Source organism: Culex quinquefasciatus, chromosome 2 (assembly GCF_015732765.1).
Source record: "Culex quinquefasciatus strain JHB chromosome 2, VPISU_Cqui_1.0_pri_paternal, whole genome shotgun sequence".
Classification (NCBI taxonomy): domain Eukaryota; kingdom Metazoa; phylum Arthropoda; class Insecta; order Diptera; family Culicidae; genus Culex; species Culex quinquefasciatus.
Window position 1 is genome coordinate 92,522,858 of NC_051862.1, and position 20,277 is coordinate 92,543,134.

General features: G+C 36.7%; 1 protein-coding gene across 6 annotated transcripts in view; it reads left to right on the forward strand.

Annotated features, from left to right (window-relative positions):
- The window catches only part of LOC6036918 (mucin-17), a 159,470-nt gene that overhangs the window by 127,382 nt on the left and 11,811 nt on the right, over positions 1 to 20,277 (forward strand). The window contains exon 5 of one of the 6 annotated variants that reach the window (XM_038251852.1): positions 11,157 to 11,187. The exons of the other annotated variants lie outside the window; for them this stretch is intronic. The gene's annotated coding sequence lies outside the window, so the exon portion shown is untranslated. The remainder of the gene's footprint in view (positions 1 to 11,156; positions 11,188 to 20,277) is intronic. 6 annotated transcript variants of the gene reach the window in all.

Below are 20,277 nucleotides of genomic sequence, written 5' to 3' on the forward strand. Positions count from 1 at the left end.
TTAAGTGTGGAACATTATTTCGTTGGGTTTTTTTTAATATGAGTTAGAAGATATTTTTTCAAGGAATTTTAAACTGTACAAAATTTTGATTTGATGCCACATTATTTAAAAACTAACTGAGATATGACAATTTGAAAATAACGATCCGAAGTGAGGAAAGACGAATTTAAAAGTAAAAAGTCATTTTTTTGAACATTACATTTTGGTCAATTGGCTGTCATAAATGTTATCCAGATTTTTAGGCAATGATGGCTTTACAAATGGTGCACGCCCAAAATGTCAAATTCACGCCGTGGTACCAACATTACAAAAAAAGTGTGCCATGGCATGACAGCCACACTTTTTTCTAATGTTGTTACCACTGCGCGATTTCGACATTTGGGGCGTGCAACATTCGTTATGGCATATTCGCTTAAAAATCTGGATACAGTAAGCCGGAAACCTAATAATGTATTCAAATAAAGTTCAATTTTTATTTTTTGGAAATAGGATTACCGAGAGATGGTGCGATTTTGGAGCTTTGATGTTTTTACTTTTCAGAGAGTTAATGAAATTTTGGCTTAGTTGAAAATTAGGGTGGTGCAGAATTTGAGTGTTTCAAAAATTGTAACATTTTAGAATTGTTTTTCCAAATACAAAGCAAATTCGACTTGCGAAATCGTAGAAAACCACTCTTTTTGCAAAACCAATCACACTAACTAAACATTAAGCTACCATAAAATTTACTTTCTGTCAATTTAAGGTGAAACAGGACGCTAGTTCTTGGACATCTTTAGTTCTATTTAAATCAATTTCTGAATACGACAGATTGTTTGCTATCTTTATATTTATCGTCTGCAACAGACAGAACTTGTTCAAGTTACGGCGTTTTCCTTACAGATGCTACAAAAACACGAGTCATATTGTCAAATGTGGCGTTGCCTTCCCGTTTCACCTTATGTCACTAACCTAACAATGTTTATAAAAAAAAGTTACAGCGCAGTGATTCAAATCAGAAAATTAAGTTACATAGATTTTCCGAAGAACTGTGCAAAATTGGAGCTTAGGTGTCTTCTGAAAAGTTGATGCAAATGGAAAGGGCAACTTTTGGCTTGGTTGAAAATTAGGGCGGTTCACGATTGAACTTTTTTTTAACTTTTAAGAAATATTTTTGGGTTTTTTTTTTCTCTTCTAGAAAGTTGTTGGGCATGCCAATCCAAGCAACTTTGTCGAAATTTTAAGTGAAAATGTTCGCCGTCTACGACTAATTTTATACAAAACATTGTCGAAGCACTATCAAGGATCTAAAAATTGGCAATAGGTATAAATTATTATTTTACAAAGAAACCTAAAAAATAACCAAAAATCGTAATTTCGACTCATTGGCTCAAATATGAGGACAGATTCAAAGTCAGCAGGCAAAATGGCATGGAAAAACAGCTGAACAGCTTTATAATTTCGTTAGGGTGGTCCTATACACTTATATCTCAATTTTAAATAAAGATATTTATCGTTTGTAGTGCTAGTGATCATTCAAATTTTACCTGATGCTTTAGATAACCAATCATCTCAAATTGTTCTCTAAATGTATCAACAAAAAAGTTTATCATCATTCTAGCAACTCGGTCCGGCGCGTAACCCTTCAGGGCACACACCAATGGTGTACGTCTCGTTAGAACTCTCAAACGATCGGCGTCGTCGTACGGCACGCTCGCCGTATCGATGCAAATGTGCTCCTACTTTACATCCACCTAATCCAACGTGAAAAGTTGGCGCCATCAATTCACGTGAAAAGGTTAAACGCGGTCAGCACGTCTGGTCCCTGGTCTGGTCTGGTACTATGTCATGATCGCGGGGATCGAATCCCACCTCCCGAGATCCACGATCGATCGCAACGCAATTAGTCTTAGAACCGCCACTCCCCGGGGATTTTCTTTGCGCTTAATGTCACACGGCACTGCTCACAAGTAGCAGATCGCAGCCAGTGTCTGGTCAGGGTCAGTTGCCTGGCCTCTCTGCACCGCGCTTGTTGATGAAGATCCCCCCACCACGCTGAGAAAACTGTAAATTCTAGAGCTCTTGGGCCAGAGTAATACCACCCAGGAAGCCAAATGCCAATTACGCGCGCGAGTTTTTAAGGCACTGTTGTTAGATCTTTTTATTTTTTGCAACAATAATAACAAAATACGCCTTCGGCAAATTTATAAGCTGCTGTTCATCAAAATTGAACTCCCACTCCCGCGATGAGCGTAGTTTTATGGCCCAGTTGCATGCAAACTAGGGTGGTTCATACCCGACTGAGAATACCGCTCGTTTTTTTCGATTCATCTGTCATTTTTTTCAATTTGCAAAAAAATGACCACCCTAAAGAACAGACAAATATGTTTAAGAGCGAGTTTTTCACCGATGTGAAACAGGTCGTATCGAGGTGCTCCGATTTGGATGAAACTTTCAGGGTTTGTTTGTCTATACATGAGATGAACTCATGTCAAATATGAGCCCTCTACGACAAAGGGAAGTGGGTTAAAACGGGCATTGAAGTTTGAGGTCCAAAACACATGAAAAATCTTAAAATTGCTCGCATTTCCGTAAAACTTCATCAATTCCAACTCTGTTAGATGCATTCGAATGGTCTTTTGAAGCCCTTCAAAATGTGCTATAGACATCCAGGATTGGTTTGACTTTTTCTCATAGCTTTTGCAAATTACTGTTAAAAATGGATTTTTTTAAAACCTTAATAACTTTTTGCAACAGCCTCCAACACCCATACTCCTATAGGTCAAAAGTTAGGGAATTTCATGGACTATAAGCCTACGGCATTAACTTTTTGGCCAATCGCAGTTTTTCTCATAGTTTTATGATTTTTCTAGAACAAACATTTTACAACGTTAGTTTTTGCCCTGTAGGCCTCCATAGCGGCACTTTTTGGTCTCAATTTTGACATATTCGGAATCCTCAGAAAATTTTACATTAGATTGAGGTTTTGGAATTTTTAATTTGATTGGAAAAAATGCGATTTAGAATTAATTAAAATATTATTTAGCATTTTGTCGGATTAGGGGTAAAACAAGTTTTCGCCTACTTGATACAGCATTTGACGTATTGATCATAGCCCTAGTAACATTTTAGGTTTTAAGTAGGCCATAAAAGCCTATTTAGGCCGTATAAGGGTTTTCAGAACCATGATAAAACCTGTAAGTTTAAAAATGTTACTAGGGAGGGTAAATAAGATCTATTTCTTTTTTCAAAAATGTTTTACTTAATTATTTTTTAAATCAAAATTACAACTCCAATACCTCTAACTTACGTGAAATTGTCCGAGGATTCCGAATATGTCAAAATTGAGACCAAAAAGTGCCACTATGGAGGCCTACAGGGCAAAAACTAACGTTGTAAAATGTATGTTCTAGAAAAATCGTAAAACTATGAGAAAAACTGCTATTGGCCAAAAAGTTAATACCGTAGGCTTATAGTCCATGAAATTCCCTAACTTTTGACCTATTGGAGTATGGGTGTTGGAGGCTGTTGCAAAAAGTTATTAAGGTTTAAAAAAAATCCATTTTAAACAGTAATTTGCAAAAGCTATGAGAAAAAGTTAAACTAATCCTGGATGTCTATAGCACATTTTGAGGAGCTTCGAAAGACCATTCGAATGCATCTAAGAGAGTTGGAATTGATGAAGTTTTACGGAAATGCGAACAATTTTAAGATTTTTCATGTGTTTTGGACCTCGAACTTCAATGCCCGTTTTACCCCACTTCCCTTTGTCGTAGAGGGCTCATATTTGACATGAGTTCATCTCATGTATAGACAAACAAACCCTGAAAGTTTCATCCAAATCGGAGCACCTCGATACGACCTCTAGAACAAACCGAGCAGAATCTACAAATACTGCCTCTTAAGAACCTAAAAGAGAAGTTAAGCTTTAGAGTTTAGAGTGATCATCAGCTAGACCCCCTGGTAATAACCCCCTTAACAGACATTACACTGCACTGCAAACAGCAGGGAAGAAAGATCCAGCATAAGTACTTCAGGTTCAACTACGCAAACACGATGCGCTGCACTGCTCAATGATAGTCTATTTATCTTTGCAAATGGGTGCTCATTAACTTGGACTACCAGATGTGTTCGCCGCAATGCATGCGCCAAGGTCAATTTGAATTTTTGATGTTTTTTTCTTGTACTGGAGCTGGAATAGCTTCCTTGGTCAGGAAATGAAAACAAATCTTAATGTTTACCATTAATGCAAACGATCTACTCTCTTGAAGATGTTTTACGAGTTCAAGATCGTTTATGGGACTTCAATTTCACCATTGAATGAAATAGTTTGAAGGAGTGTCTATTGAAATTACAAACCATGGTTGCAACCTGTTGCAACATTTTAATGAAAAATGGTTTTAAAATGCATTTTTTTCGCGAGGAAAAAACTGTGTGCGTGTTGTTGGAATTACATTGGAACTAAACACAAATTTATATATTTTCAAACGAGCCCAAACATGCTTAACATAATTATCCTTTCGGAAATCGCGTGTTTTTTCGTTTCATACAAGTACCCTTACAAAGCGTGAACAAAGTTCACGTATGCGTCTGCGGGTGGGTTATTAACGCAGAAAAAAATGCATTTCTAAAAGTTTCCACATGATTAAAATACTATTTTCATAAACATTCAAAAGTTTTTTGAAAAATATGGCCCCCTGATTTTTCTGCAATATTTCAAAAATGAGCAATTCTTTGATATTTCGGTCATTCGATTTTTGTGTATTTTTAATCCGGCTGAAACTTTTTTGGTGCCTTCGGTATGCCCAAAGAAGCTATTTTGCATCATTAGTTTGTCCATATTATTTCATACAAATTTGGCAGCTGTTCATACAAAAATGATATATGAAAATTTAAAAATCTGTATTTTTTGAAGGAATTTTTTGATTGATTTGATGTCTTGGGCAAAGTTGTAGGTATGGATATGGACTAAACTGAAAAAAATTATACACGGTAAAATTTTTTTTGGGGATTTTAAATTTAATTTTTTGTTACTAAAACTTGATTTGCAAAAAAAACACTATTTTTAATTTTTTTTATTTTCTGATATGTTTTAGGGGACATCAAATGCCAACTTTCCAGAAATTTCCGGCCAAAAAATCTTCGACCGAGTTATGAATTTTTCAATCAATACTAATTTTTCAAAAAATCTAAATATTGGTCGCAAAAATTTTTCAATTTAATTTTTCTATGTAAAATCGAATTTGCAATCAAAAAGTACTTTAGTGAAATTTTGATAAAGTGCACCGTTTTCAAGTTATAGCCATTTTTGGTAAATATTTTAAAAATAGTCGCAGTTATTATTTTTTTTAAATTAGTGCCCAAGTTTGCCCATTTTTGAAAAAAAAATGAAAAACTTCTCTATATTTTGCTTTTTTGAATTTTGTTGATACCACCCTTTGTTAGTTAGATACAGCCATGCAAAGATTTAAAAACAGGAAAATTTATGAGATTAAAGTTTTTTTTGTATGGACAATTGTCCACGAAGGGGGGGGGGGGTCGGAGATTTCAAAAAAAGAATCAACGTGGTTTATGGATGGTCCCTAATCAACAATTTGTTTTGATTGTCCAGGTTTATCCCATTATGCCTTTATTTTCTGCATGAATAATTTTAGTTTTTAGTAATCTTATACATATTTTTAAAAATATTCGGAATATGTTGAGCGCAATGTTCTTTTGTGTGTGAAAAAGTATAGTTAAAAACTGGATAACATTTTTTTTCTCAATTTTCTGAACAATCCCTGGAACTTTGTGAAAGACACCAAATTGTTAAGGAAAACTGATTTCAAGGAATCAATTTTCTTTGCAGAAATGAAATGAACACTTTAAGTTAAAGTATCAAAATAATCCTGCAAAGTTACAAAAACAAACAAAATTTTAAAATTATTTTTATTTTGTTTCAAACCCCCCCCCCCTCCCCTCCCTCACCCCTCCAAAATCAGCCCGAAAAAAAGGGCAATAAAATAATTTTTCAAAAACCTGCAATTTTTTATGGAATTTTCCTGCATTTAAAATCATTTTTAGCATGTCTGGGATCGATCAAAACTATTTAGATTTTTTGTTAAATTCCTTCATACAGTACAACAGAAAGAGGGTATAATTTTACAAAGCATACGTTACTTAATCCACCCTTAGGTGGTTTGTGCCTTCCTCACATTTAGAGGTCAATGCTATCTAAAATAGACACGCTCGTTGGAATGGTTCGAAAAAGTGCATAAATAACACTTAAGTGCTTATAACTTTTGATAGGGTTGTCAGATCTTCAATGTATTGAAGTATACTTAACTAAAGAGCAATTCCATGTCAAATAGGGAATCGGTTGTACCCAACCCTCTCCGATTTCAATGAAACTTTGTAGACATGTTATCCTAGGCATATATAAGCCATTTTTGTGTACATGGAGCCAGTAACACTCGATCATGACATTTGAGAAGGGCGTAAGTGTTTTAAATATTTTTGTATTTCGTAATTTAAATATTGCTGTATCTCGAAGCCGTTGCATCGTATCAAAAAGAGGTCAAAGACAAACTTGTAGGAAATTTGATGGGCTTTCCGAAAAAAATACACTGGAAGAAAAAAAAATCAACTTTTATGAGATTTTTTGATTTTTAAGTTTAAAAGTCAAATTTGAAGGTGAGCCCACGATTTTTTTTCGCTCAAAATTTTTGTGAAAATAGCCTGAAATGTTACAAAAAGACTCACGAAAAATGCAGGATGGAGCAACTCACCTAAAAAAATACAAAAATCATTTACTGAAACTGTTTTTTTGAAAAGTGCTCTAAACGTCAAAATTTTCAAAAACCGAATACGGGAATCGATTTTCCAGACAATTTTACATAAAAGTCTCCATATTGACCATTGTCCTAAGTTCAATCCTTGTGAAGTTACAGCGGTTTTAAAAATAAAAATGTTGAAAAAATAGGTTTTTTGATGGTTTTTGGCAATTTCTATATGACAGACTTGATTTTTCAGTTTCGAAAATATTTTTACCGGAAAGCTCGTCCAATTTCCCATAAGTTTGTCTTTGACCACTTTTCAATTGGATGTATGGGCTTACAGATATAAGTTAATTTACTATCCAGGTTACCAGACTACACTGAAAAAATATTATGTTTTCAGTTATGAGCGATGTATATAACTTATATCTGTAAGCCCATACATCCAATTGAAAAGTGGTCAAAGACAAACTTATGGGAAATTGGACGAGCTTTCCGGTAAAAATATTTTCGAAACTGAAAAATCAAGTCTGTCATATAGAAATTGCCAAAAACCATCAAAAAACCTATTTTTTCAACATTTTTATTTTTAAAACCGCTGTAACTTCACAAGGATTGGACTTAGGACAATGGTCAATATGGAGACTTTTAAGTAAAATTGTCTAAAGAATCGATTCCCGTATTCGGTTTTTGAAAATTTTGACGTTTAGAGCACTTTTCAAAAAAACAGTGTCAATAAATGATTTTTGTATTTTTTTAGGTGGGTTGCTCCATCCTGCATTTTTCGTGAGTCTTTTTGTAACATTTTAGGCTATTTTCACAAAAATTTTGAGCGAAAAAAAATCGTGGGCTTACCTTCAAATTTGACTTTTAAACTTAAAAATCAAAAAAATTTATAAAAGTTGATTTTTTTCTTCCAGTGTATTTTTTTCGGAAAGCCCGTCAAATTTCCTACAAGTTTGTCTTTGACCACTTTTTGATACGATGCAACGGCTTCGAGATACAGCAATATTTAAATTACGAAATACAAAAATATTTAAAACACTTACGCCCTTCTCAAATGTCATTATCGAGTGTTACTGGCTCCATATACACAAAAATGGCTTATATATGCCTAGGATAACATGTCTACAAAGTTTCATTGAAATCGGAGAGGGTCGAGAAAAAAGTACCTAAAAAAATTCCTGTTTTGGGCTGGAAATGCTCTAAACCGCATAATTTTTAATAGTGACTTCTGGGACCCCAAGACGGATCGAATGACGCCAAAACGGTCAAAATCGGTTCAAACAAAGTCAAGATAATCGAGTGACAATTTTTTGATCAACATCCCACCACACACACAGATATTTGCTCAGAATTTGATTCTGAGTCGATAGGTATACATGAAGGTGGGTCTAGGAGGTCTAATTGAGAAGTTCAGTTTCCGAGTGATTTTATAGCCTTTCCTCAGAAAGGTGAGGAAGGCAAAAATCCCGTTTACACAAAATTTCTAATCACCATTTCAGGTTGCAAATTATTAAAAAAATAACACTAATTGTAAATTTTCCACTAACATTTTAAAAGGGTCGATTGAACTCAAGAATATCATTTTATCATTGAAATAAAATATTGAATTATTTCCAAAAAAAGAAGAATCTCTACTAGAACTGTGCAGTGAGTCATTGTAATTAAATAAAAAATATCGCCTCAGGTTTTTAAAAAAATGTATCCTGTTTATTTTTTCTTAAAAAAAGGTGAAAAAAGCATCCATGGAAAATCTCCACACAGGTCTCGCAATAATTAAATAAAGATTCATCATGAAAGGAAACCTTGCGTCTGCTTTTGAAGGATACCCAATCGCACTGCAAACAAAACATATATTTCAAACATGCCAAATGTAACACGCAATAAAGCCATTGCCTCTTGTCTTGTCTCAGTGCTGCTTCCTGGGAATCATCAAGCCCAAAGGGGCCTAAATAAACACTGTATAAATTTACCTTTCTTTCGTCCGGAGCTCATCCGCCTCCAAGCAACCGCTCCCACCAACGAAAAGCGATCTATTTTGCTTTGGTTGGCAGCAGCATCGCAAAATTGAGAGCACCTGAAGACTTCTCTGCTTCCTGTCGTCATCGTTGTGGCAGAAGGAAGATTTAGGCACAGACAAATAGACGGTAAACTCTGGTCGACTATCTGCACAATTTAACATTTCATCAAAAAGCGAAAATATCGAAATCAGATCGAACTACGCTATACCATTATCATAAAGAACGGAAAGCTGAAGGAAAAATAAAAATAACTAAAATTCGTATGTTTATCTATGTTTAAGGTTATGTTAGTTTCAATTCTGACTCAACAGATGGCTCTGACACTGTTAAGCTAATTCTTTTGTTTTCATACTAAAAGTGTAAACTACCTTGTTTGTATAACAGCTTTAGTTAGTTGGCGACACAATCTGAAAATTTATCAAAGTTAATGATTTTTTTTCCTAAAAATCTATTTATTTGTCTGTGATCCAGTACGCAACAAATCCACAATATTGCCCAATGGGAAGAGAAAGGGTCTTGACTTTCTAAGCCTAGCGACGACTTTAAACAGATTACACTCCTCAAGTTTGCCATCCCTCGGGGCACGGCGATGAGGAGGACGATTTGAGAGCAAACACAATCGTCCACTTTTCAAAAAGGGATAAGGAAAGGATAAGGAAACGAGACGAAGACGAGGACTGGAAGAAAGTATCCCGAAAGGAATAGGTATCTCTCGAAGAAGCGGTTAAAACGGCTGAAACAAAGGAGGACGGCCGAGGAGGGAAAAAACGCTTTAGATCTAACATCGATAAGCGAAAAGAGAGTGTTCAAACGTAATTTTTTGCCGACCATTTCCTCCTGCTTGCGCACAGTTTTATCCTTTTGTGGATTTGGCAATTAGGAAATTTTTACGATGGCGAAATCCTTTGTCCGAGTTTCGAAGCCGGGGAAAAAATAGCCCAGAGAACTTTCTTTTTGCACAATCATTGCCCAGCGAAGATATTTCGTTCCCAAGAACTGGTTGAGTTGCGATTGTGTTGTGCAAGGATTGAGTGGGATAATAAAATTTCAAAGAAATGTTACGAAAAAGTAGCCTGGATTTTGGCTGCACATGTGAAACGGGAAGAAAACATGGTTCACTAAATCACCGGAGCGAAAAAGGATAAATACAACTGACCACTCCGGTTCAGTGATCAGTCAGTGGTGGAATGTTAGGAAGTGAAGTTTTTGCTAGTGAAATCGTTAAAGGATCTTAGGTGTTTTGAGTGAAAAAGATCGAGTGCAAAACTTTGAAGTGAAATGTGGACACTGGAAAAAACTTTTATCTTTTTTTTCTTTTTAGTCTTTTTTTCTAGGGAAATTTGATTTAGTTCTGAGATTGGAGTTTAATTATTAGCATCAATTCTAGACATTTGAGGGAATTCTACATAATGTGTGGTAATGATTCTTTAAAAAAATGCAGATTCCAATTATATTCATAAAATTTTATGTTAATTTCTAACGATATTTAACCTCGGATTAGTTTGCCATTGGTTCTAAGCGTCAGTTGTAAACGAAGCCGTTTTGAAATTTTCATTCAATTCACGTATTATAGACTTCAAAAAAAATTATATGCTCTTCACTGAAAAACTATGAAAATTTTATTTGTTTCAGAGAAAAGTAAAATAAGTTTGGGAGGATATAATACCTGATATGACATATTGCAAACTAACCCGAGATTATGACAATTTTATATCTAAATAAATTATAAATGCCTGCATTGAGTAGAGTAGAAAATCAACACAAAGTTTACATTAGTTGTAGATCATCCTATCGTCTTATTGGGATATCTTTCTTTTTATTTGATAAATTTTTATATTTAATCATAAAAATTTTACTTCGCACATTTATAAAGTAGAAAAAAACAGAAATAATATTTAGTGTATGAAGTTGTAGACCATCATATCTGAGTAAGTATTATTTGTTATCGGTTTAAGAACACATTTCAAAGATTACCATAATTACCATAAAACATTAGAATTTTGGGAACACAGATCAGTAAGAGACTTTTCATAAATTCAGTGATATTTTCCTCATTTTTGATAGTATCATAACCGTAATGATGTATGAAGCATTTGGTGATACTTTTTAATTCGAAAGTTAGGCTTAAAATTTAAATGTTTTATTTTTATAAAAATAATTGATGGGCTCGAAAAAAAAATTAAACATGCTACGAAGCATTCTATTTATCTGTTACATTTGAATTTGAAAAATGCATTTAATTTCATTTGTAGAGTCATCAGAAAAATTACTACAAACAAAAGATTTAATACCAAAAAAATCGTCATATAAAAATAAAACAAATATTTTTTTCACAGTACCACGGTCAAATTCTGTCTTGCAATTTTGAAAACTTATTATAATTATTTTCTTTTTCTTACAGGTGACTGATAAACAAATGCGAAATTGAATCAGTAAGTAAGCATAATTTTAAGATAAAAAAAAACATTCCTTCGACATTATTTTCCCAATTAGAAACAAACTTTTTGATAGCAAATATTCTCTATAGATAGGGTTTTGCTTAAGTTTTCGACTTCTTAGCCAGTCTTTAGATTTTTTTTCAAATTAAAAATATATAAAAATTCAAATATAAACTTAGTTTTGTGAAGAAATTTATCAAATCATTTTTTTTTTATTTCAAAACAAATATTTTCTACATTAAAAACAAAAATCTTGTTCTGGATAAAACATTGTCTAAAAAATGGCCCCATAAAGTGACCAATCTGGTTTGAACACAGGGTAAATGTCCCTTTTTTATCGTTCTAGAAAGGAAAGGCTGTCTAACTGCCTTTTTTTGAACGCGCTTGGTAAAGTGTTAAATTGAGTTATATGAATTAATGGAATCATCATTCATTTTTATTCTGTGCAAGGCCAATTTGTTCGAACATCCCATGTTTGCTTTGTAACGAAAAAGCTAGCTTAAAATGGCATTAAGTTGTAAATTTTCATACAAATATAAGAAATATAAAATAGTTCATAAACCTCTGTAGTTTTTCGTTTTTAATTTTTAACTTTTAACTTAAAAAAAAACGTTAAACATGATGTATTTTTATGGAAAGTTAAATGAAGTTTTCGAATCTGATATAACTCATTCAAGTCATTTTTTTATTGCAAACATTTTGCCCTGTTTATTTTTTTGCAAATATTTTTTGCATTTTTTTTTAACTTTGTTCCGGAAATTTGAGTGCGCCATTAAATTGGGCGTCCAATTTCGCTTTCTAAAACACCTCCAATTCAGGCTTTTGCCATACAAATCATTCTTGAAATGTTTAAAAATAATAGGGGTCGTACCGCCCATCCGTCACTAGATATTAAAGAAATTGACATCGGATTCGAGATCAGGGACTGAGTTAAAAAATATAAGCTTCTAATACTAAACAAATAAAAATGCAATTTCACATCGTTATGTATCTACTATAATGCTATAAATTCCCCTCAAATGATAGCACAATTTTCCAACACCAGCTGCAAAACACAATCCCAAAGTCAATTTCTTCATTAATTCTCACATAAACCAAGGGTCACGTTCCCTCCCCCAACGAAATTATGCAACAAAACATACTCTCGACTCGCATTAAAATGGCAAATTGTCACGTACGCATATAAACAGCATCTCAACTTGGAGAGATTTCGCATCGATACCGTCGCGTGCCATCCAAGGGAGGAGGCAACACTTGCGCTGGGAACACTGCCACTTGAGGAGAACAACCCTCCTACACCGGGTTTGGGTGGTTGGCGAAACTGTTGGAACTGTGAACGAGCAATAACGACAATTGGGACCTGTCTGGAAAGTTATGCAACTCACGCTGAGCTTTGGCGTGGCAGATTTGTTTACTTTTGTCAACCGTATTTGCATGGAAAGTTTGTTCTTGTTTGAGTGTTGGAAAACTTGGTAAGAAGTTTGCAAAATTTACATATTCATTCATCAATCCTGGCAGCGAACTTTATCATTGTATGAACAAATATTTTGACTCTGAACACAACATTTTTACACTAGGCTATTGCAAATTCAATGAAATAAATTTTCAACTTTTTATCTCTTTCTTGATAACTTAACAAACAGAAAATTCAAATGATATATATTTTTCAAATGGATATCAAAAGTCTCCCTGAAACAAATATGATTGGTTTACTTCAGAGGAGACACACGATGGACTGTTATTATAAGCTATAGGAACACATAAAACTATTTCAGTATTTGTTTCAAAACAGGATACTTCAAGGCCAAGGACAAAATTATATTTGACTGTAAGAAAGGGCGTCAACCTGTGCTTGCCCTAGAATATTAAATTTAATCACCATTCCAACTTTGAAAAGGAAAGCAAAACAACACTCACCACAAACATGTAACAAACAATTTTCAATAATAAGTGTCCGTTTATGATTTATGATTCATGGTCCTGCAAAATGTTTTCGCTTCAAAACATGTAGTGCGTATCTCATGTGCCTTCTTCAAAAAAAATAAGCAGAGGCCAAACACATAAAACAACCTTATCACGCGAAGTTCACGGCAGTAAATCCGACACACGAATATTGAAAGTGAAACACCAAGTAACTTACGACGACTCTCTTGAAGTAGGTATATAAACATGTCTTCGAAATGTCAAAACGATCTCAGGGGGGGACGGGGAATGCGGACCAGCACCAGCAGCGCCACAAGTCATCATTCAAAAAGGCAAAGGAAAAACGCTAAAAGATGAATCTTTACGACATATTAATTATCTTCTTGACATCTTCTGGCGTATTCAGCTGGTTCTCCATCTTCGTCACACACGTGCTCGTCCCGCTACCTGTTCAGATCACACTAACACGATCTCCAATACTGGACTGAACTTTAGCGAAGCTGAGCGCTAGTGAGAGGCTTCAGGTGGTGTACCGTAATCCAGGGTGACATTGATCTTTTTTTTTATTTATTAAGGGTCAACGCTGTAATTTTTTTCATTGAGCGTCAACAAAATTTATTGAATGTTCCTTATAATATTTTGTTTATACTTGTCCAGAAAAAAATGTTTCGAGTAAATTTCACTAACATTAGACATTTAATTCTTGCAACCAATTAATATTGTACACAATGAACGAGTGTGAACCAGGATTATGTTTTTCAACTTTTAAAACCTAATTATAGTTGCCATGAAAAAAACGAAAATTTGAAAAAAAAATTGGTGCCTCCTGCAAATCGGTACTAAACAAATTGTACTGTCATCCCACCTTTTCGGAACACTTTTGTACCAATTCAAGCAAAACAATGTAAAAGGACCCAAGCCGAAGTGTAAACAATGAGTCTATCCTGCTCACGTCAGTTGATGTTTACATTAGGAACGAGCAGGGTAGACTCTTTGTTTACACTTCGGCTTCGGTCCTATTACAATGTTTTGCTAGAATTCTTCTATATGATGCCAAATACAACTTTTCTTTCGACCCTACTATTTTTAGGACCATTTTGTGGCCATGTTGGGATGGTATTGTTCCTTCCACAATTACAAAACACCTCGTTTTAACTGAAAATTCCACAATAAAAACATAAAATTATTTATAAATCTATACAAAGCGGATTCGGTAATTGGAACGGCTGACAGCTGTCAAAAGCTTGAAACGTGTTCGGAACAATGATGTTGAATCGTCAACATCAGTTTGACAACCGGTTTTGACGGTCAAGTGCTTTTTAATTCGAATTCGTTCGAATTAGCGAGCATTCAAATTAGCGAATCCGCTCTGTAGTTGACCTTAGAATTTATTGGTTCCAGTGTTTGTAGTCATTATTTTGCTGGAAATATGCATTTCTGGAGAGAACTAAAGCTTTTTTACATCTCGTCGCCGTCGTGCTAACTTGTCATACGTGCATTTTGGGCCAAATTGAGTTAAGAACGCCATTTTGTGCAGCTCACAATGCCTCATCTTTTGACCTTCACAGATCCCCAAAATTCGATTTCAATCCTGAGATATTCAATGAAAACCAAAAAAGCTCCGAAAATTTGTGTCACTTTTCATATGAAAGAATTTTCGTGCTATCTTGTCACTCCCTGAAAATTGATGTAAGTGCGACAAAGGGCAAATGGATTTCAGGTCAGAACGCGTTTGACGCACGTACAAGTTAGACTGCCGTAAACATTTGTAATTATAACTCGGGACTCCAGCAACCAACTTCAACCAAACTTCGGGACAATGCACGGAATGGTCAGCCAAACAAAACGTGTTTGTTATTGTTTACATTGCGTGCTTTCGTTTTTGTTTATTCAAGGTCATTAAAACGCGTTTTTCTCGGAACGTCGAAATGGCGGGTGCGACAAAATAGCACGACGACGTCGATCTGTAAGATAAAAAGTGTTTCCAATTTGTGGATTTCAAGGGTCAATGTTTTTCTTAAAAAACTTGAAATAATAGTTTAGAATTTACAGTTGGTCGATACATAATTCGAAAGATCACAGCAAAAGCTTTCAAATGAAGCTAAAAGCAAATCAATATGTTCAAAATGTTCAATTATCGATTTTCTATGACTTTTTGAACATTGTCTGTTCCGTAAACTGTTTCAGTCAACCATGCTCATGCTCATGCTCATTGTCTGTTCCGTAAACTGTTCCGAATATGTGGGATGACTGTACTAACATCAATTAAATACAATAGATTAATTATATTTACAAGCCATGGTTTTAACATTTGAATGAAAAAAGTGTTTCAAAATGCATTTTACACCTGCCCAGATGTTTTGCAATCTGTAGTTTTCAAAATATCAAAGTATCGGCGAAATATTTTTTTTTGTCGAAAAAAAAAATTTTGCAGTACTGCAGTGGGCGACATAAACTTCAAAAAATATTTGCAACGACCTAAGTTTGTAACAAATATGTGAAGTTACACAGAAGAAGTATATTTTTTTTTGCTGATAAGCAGAAAATAGAATATGATATGGGTAATTCTCTACCAACTCACACAGCAGTTGCCCCGACCCCTCTTCGATTTGCATGAAACTTTGTCCTAAGGGGTAACTTTTGTCCCTGATCACGAATCCGAGGTCCGTTTTTTGATATCTCGTGACGGAGGGGCGGTACGACCCCTTCCATTTTTGAACATGCAAAAAAATAGGTGTTTTTCAATAATTTGCAACCAGAAACGGTGATGAGATAGAAATTTGGTGTCAAAGGGACTTTTATGTAAAATTAGTTTTGAAGTTTGTTTTGAAAAAGTTGGTCGTCGTCGATCATGGCCGTTCATGGTCACCCGCGACAGACACGGACGACGAAACAAAGAGAAACGCAAATAGTTACTTTTTCAAAACTTTTTTTCGTAAAATCGCGATAACTCGTGATGTTTATAAGCAAACCCCTTATGTCTATATATCAAAATTTTTGTAATTGTCTGCTCTACAACTTTGTAGAACATTGTTACACTCTAAAAAATAACCCTGCAAAGTTAGAAAAAACACGAAATTTTAAAATGAAAAATTTTGTTCTAAATGAAAAAATGACCCTTCTGGGTCAATGTAGATTCGAAAAGTACATTAAATTTCCCATAAAATGACATGTTCCAAAATTTTTTACAATCGAGTAACGGAAAATGGGAGAATTTTTAAAACTTTTTTAGTGTTTTTTTCGATGAAAAATACGTTTTTTCGAAATTCTGAGTACGCCATCAAATCGGGCGTCTAATTTTACATAAAAGTCCCTTTGACACCAAATTTCTATCTCATCACCGTTTCTGGCTGCAAATTATTGAAAAACACCTCTTTTTTCGCATGTTCAAAAATGGAAGGGGTCGTACCGCCCCTCCGTCACGAGATATCAAAAAACGGACCTCGGATTCGTGATCAGGGACAAAAGTTACCCCTTAGGACAAAGTTTCACGCAAATCGAAGAGGGGTCGGGGCAACTTTTCCCGATTTCGTGTGAGTTGGTAGAGAATTACCCATATAATAAATAAAGCTTTCTACGGCGTTTATGATTAGTCCTTTCGTAGTCCTGATAGAATACTTGTGTGAAAGAACCAATAGATTTTAATTATCTTTGTATACAAAGATTTTTTTATTATCGATTTAATGTTGATTTCATAAGATCAAGACTTGATCTATTCAAGTTCACAACCAACTTTAAATACGTTAAAAAAAGTTAGAAGGAAACTCAACCAAAGCTGATTCATTGAGGTTGTTTTTTGCAAAAAAAAATGTAGTTATAACAATTTTAACTTTTGCTTTTATTCAATTTATATTATTCGATGATCTCACGATATCGACTTTTAAGGAGTTGGTTTTGTTTTTTAAAAGTTTTCGTTACAATTCCGTCATAATGCACATTTGGGGGGGCATTTCCATAATTAGAATCCAAGCAACAAAAAACTAAATCAGGATTTGCTTTTTATGTAATGATGTTTTCTGGACTTTGATTTGGAACCTTTTTGGGTGTCAGTTCACTAAATAATCAGAATAAAGTCCATTTGTCCATCAAGTCGAGACTTTTCCTTATTCCTTATAAATTCCTCTCCCTGTTATCAACAAGATCAAAAATATATGATAAAATCCTTGACTAACATTTATAAAAATCGAAAAGATAAGTTTAAAGCCCTTTTTAAAAAATAAAAAATATAAATATTTAAATAACAAGGCATGGTTTCAACATTTGAAAGCAAAAAGTGTTCCAAAATGCATTATACACTAGTTCAGTTGTTTGTAAGATTTGACGAAAACAAACATTTTGGCGAAAAAAAACTTTTTGCGATAATAAACATCGAACATTTTCTTAAATTCTTAAAAAATCTTCTTAAAGTTTTTTAAATCAACCCAAACATGCTAAAAATGATTCTAAACGCAGGGGAATGAATTTTTACTTGATTTCAGCTGATTGCACTTAAATTTAATTGAAAAAATATTTTTTTGCCCCCTTATTTTTCGGGCCAACTTTGAAGGGGGAGGGGAGACAAAAACTTTAAATAAAATGTAAATACTTACTTTACTTACTTTACTTACTTTATCAGCAACAGGTCTATCGACCCAACGCTGAACTAATCGAAGATTTCCAGAATGCTCGATCTTGGGCCGCTCGTCTCCAGTCGCCCACAATGTTGGCCGCTCTTGCATCTTCGTCGACTGCACACAGCCAACGCGTACGAGGCCTTCCACGAAGCCGACGACCCCGTCCGGGTTCGCTGCTGAATATCGTTTTAGCCGCCCGCTCGTCCGACATTCTGGCTACATGTCCAGCCCACTTCAGCCTGTCGTGCTTGATGACTTTTACGATATCAGCATGTTTGTAGTCTTGGTACAGCTCGAAGTTCATGCGCCTGCGCCACCGGTCTCCTACTTGCTTGCCGCCGAAGATAGAACGCAGGATTCTCCGCTCGAAGACCCCAAGTGCTCTCTGGTCAGCCTCCTTTAGCGTCCACGACTCGTGACCGTAAAGAGCTACAGGGAGTATCAAGGTCCTGTACAGCGTGATTTTCGTAGGCGTCCTTAGGCTGCGGGACCTTAGCTGGCTACGAAGACCGTAGAAGGCCCTGTTTGCAGCACTAATCCGCCGTTTCACTTCGCAGCTCACATCGTTGTCGCACGTCACAAGTGTACCAAGATATACAAACTCATCCACCACCTCATATCTTTCTCCATCTATTTCCACCTCCGAAACACCATCACCTGCACTGCCACGCGCTCTGCCAGCAACCAGATACTTGGTCTTGGCAGTGTTGATGGTCAGTCCGATATTCGCAGCTTCCCGCTTGAAAGGGACGAACGCCTCCTCCACTGAACGACGGTCGATACCAATGATGTCGATGTCGTCAGCGTATCCAAGCAGCATGTGCGATTTAGTGATGAGTGTTCCGTTTCTTTGCACGCCTGCCCTTCGAGCAGCACCCTCCAACGCTATGATGAACAGTAAGTTCGAGAGAGCATCGCCCTGCTTCAATCCATCCAACGTAACGAAAGCTTCAGATGTCTCGTTAGCTATTCGCACGCTTGATTTTGCTCCGTCGAGCGTTGCACGAATCAGTCTAATTAGCTTCGCCGGAAAGCCGTGTTCTAGCATAATTTTCCAAAGTTCGTTTCTTTTGACTGAATCGTACGCCGCCTTGAAGTCGATGAACAAATGGTGTGTTTGCAGGTTGTACTCCCGGAACTTGTCGAGGATTTGTCGCAGAGTGAACATCTGGTCCGTCGTTGACCGACCCGCTCGAAAACCGCACTGGTATTCGCCGACAAAGGTCTCGGTCAAGGGTCTCAGCTTGCTCCACAGGATTCGGGATAGTACTTTGTACGCTGAGTTGAGGATTGTGATGCCTCGATAGTTGGCACAATCGAGTCTTTGCCCTTTCTTGTAGATTGGGGTGATGAGCCCATCTAGCCAGTCGGTCGGAAGCTGTTCTTCGCACCAAATTCGCTGGACGATTTGGTGCAGAATCTCGATCATCCGCGCGCTCCCGTGCTTGAAAAGTTCGGCCGGAAGTCCGTCCTTTCCCGCGGATTTCGCGTTCTTGAGCTCCTTTACGGCTTTTTCCACGTCCTCCAACGTAGGCGGGTCCACAGCTATTCCATCATCCTCAACGTTCATCCTGTCCTCGACGATTCCCTCTCGCGTCTCACCGTTCAACAGCTGTTGGAAGTGCTCCTTCCACCTGGCCGCTACCGCTGTCTTATCTGTCAACAGGTTACCTTCCCTGTCGTTGCACATAACAGGGAAGGCGTCGCTTTCTTTCTTACACCGTTGACAGTTGCATAAAACCTCCGCTTATCATTCGCGTTGTACTGTGCTTGAGCTTCGGCAAGTACTCTCTCGTCGTACTCCCGTTCTTTTCGGCGGTGGGTTCGTTTCTCAGCTCTTCGCAGCTCACTGTATCGCTCACAGTTTCGGCGCGTACCCTTAACCAGCATACGCTTTCTGGCCTCGTTCTTCTCATCCGTCACTCGCTGGCACTCCGCATCGAACCACCCTTTGGGTTTGCGTCCTCTGGTCGTGCCGATCACTTCGGTAGCCGTTGTGTTGACGATGCTCTGGAGGGCTCCCCACTGCTCGTCCAGGTTACCTGTAGGCGCGTCCTCGTTGATCCGCTCGTCGAGCTTCCGACTGTACTCTGCAGCAACGTCGCTGCTCGCGAGGCGCTGGACGTTCAACCGCGCTATCCTCGCAGTCCGCGGGGTCAACACGTTCGACAGCCTAGCTCGGATCTTGCACGCTACCAGGAAGTGATCAGAGTCGATGTTCGGTCCTCTGTACGATCGGACGTCCATCACGTCCGAGAAGTGTCGACCATCCACCAAAACGTGATCGATTTGAGTGCACGATTCGCCATTTGGGTGGCGCCAGGTGTGCTTCCGAATGTTCTTGCGCGCAAAGAAGGTGCTACAGATAGCCATTCCTCTGGCTGCGGCGAAATTGACCAAACGTAGGCCGTTGTCATTCGTGCGAGGATGAAGGCTCTCCTTGCCGATGACCGGATGGAAGAAGGCTTCCCTTCCGACCTGCGCGTTTGCGTCTCCGATGACTATCTTCACGTCGTGTCTTGGGCACTCTCCATAGGTCTTGTCGAGA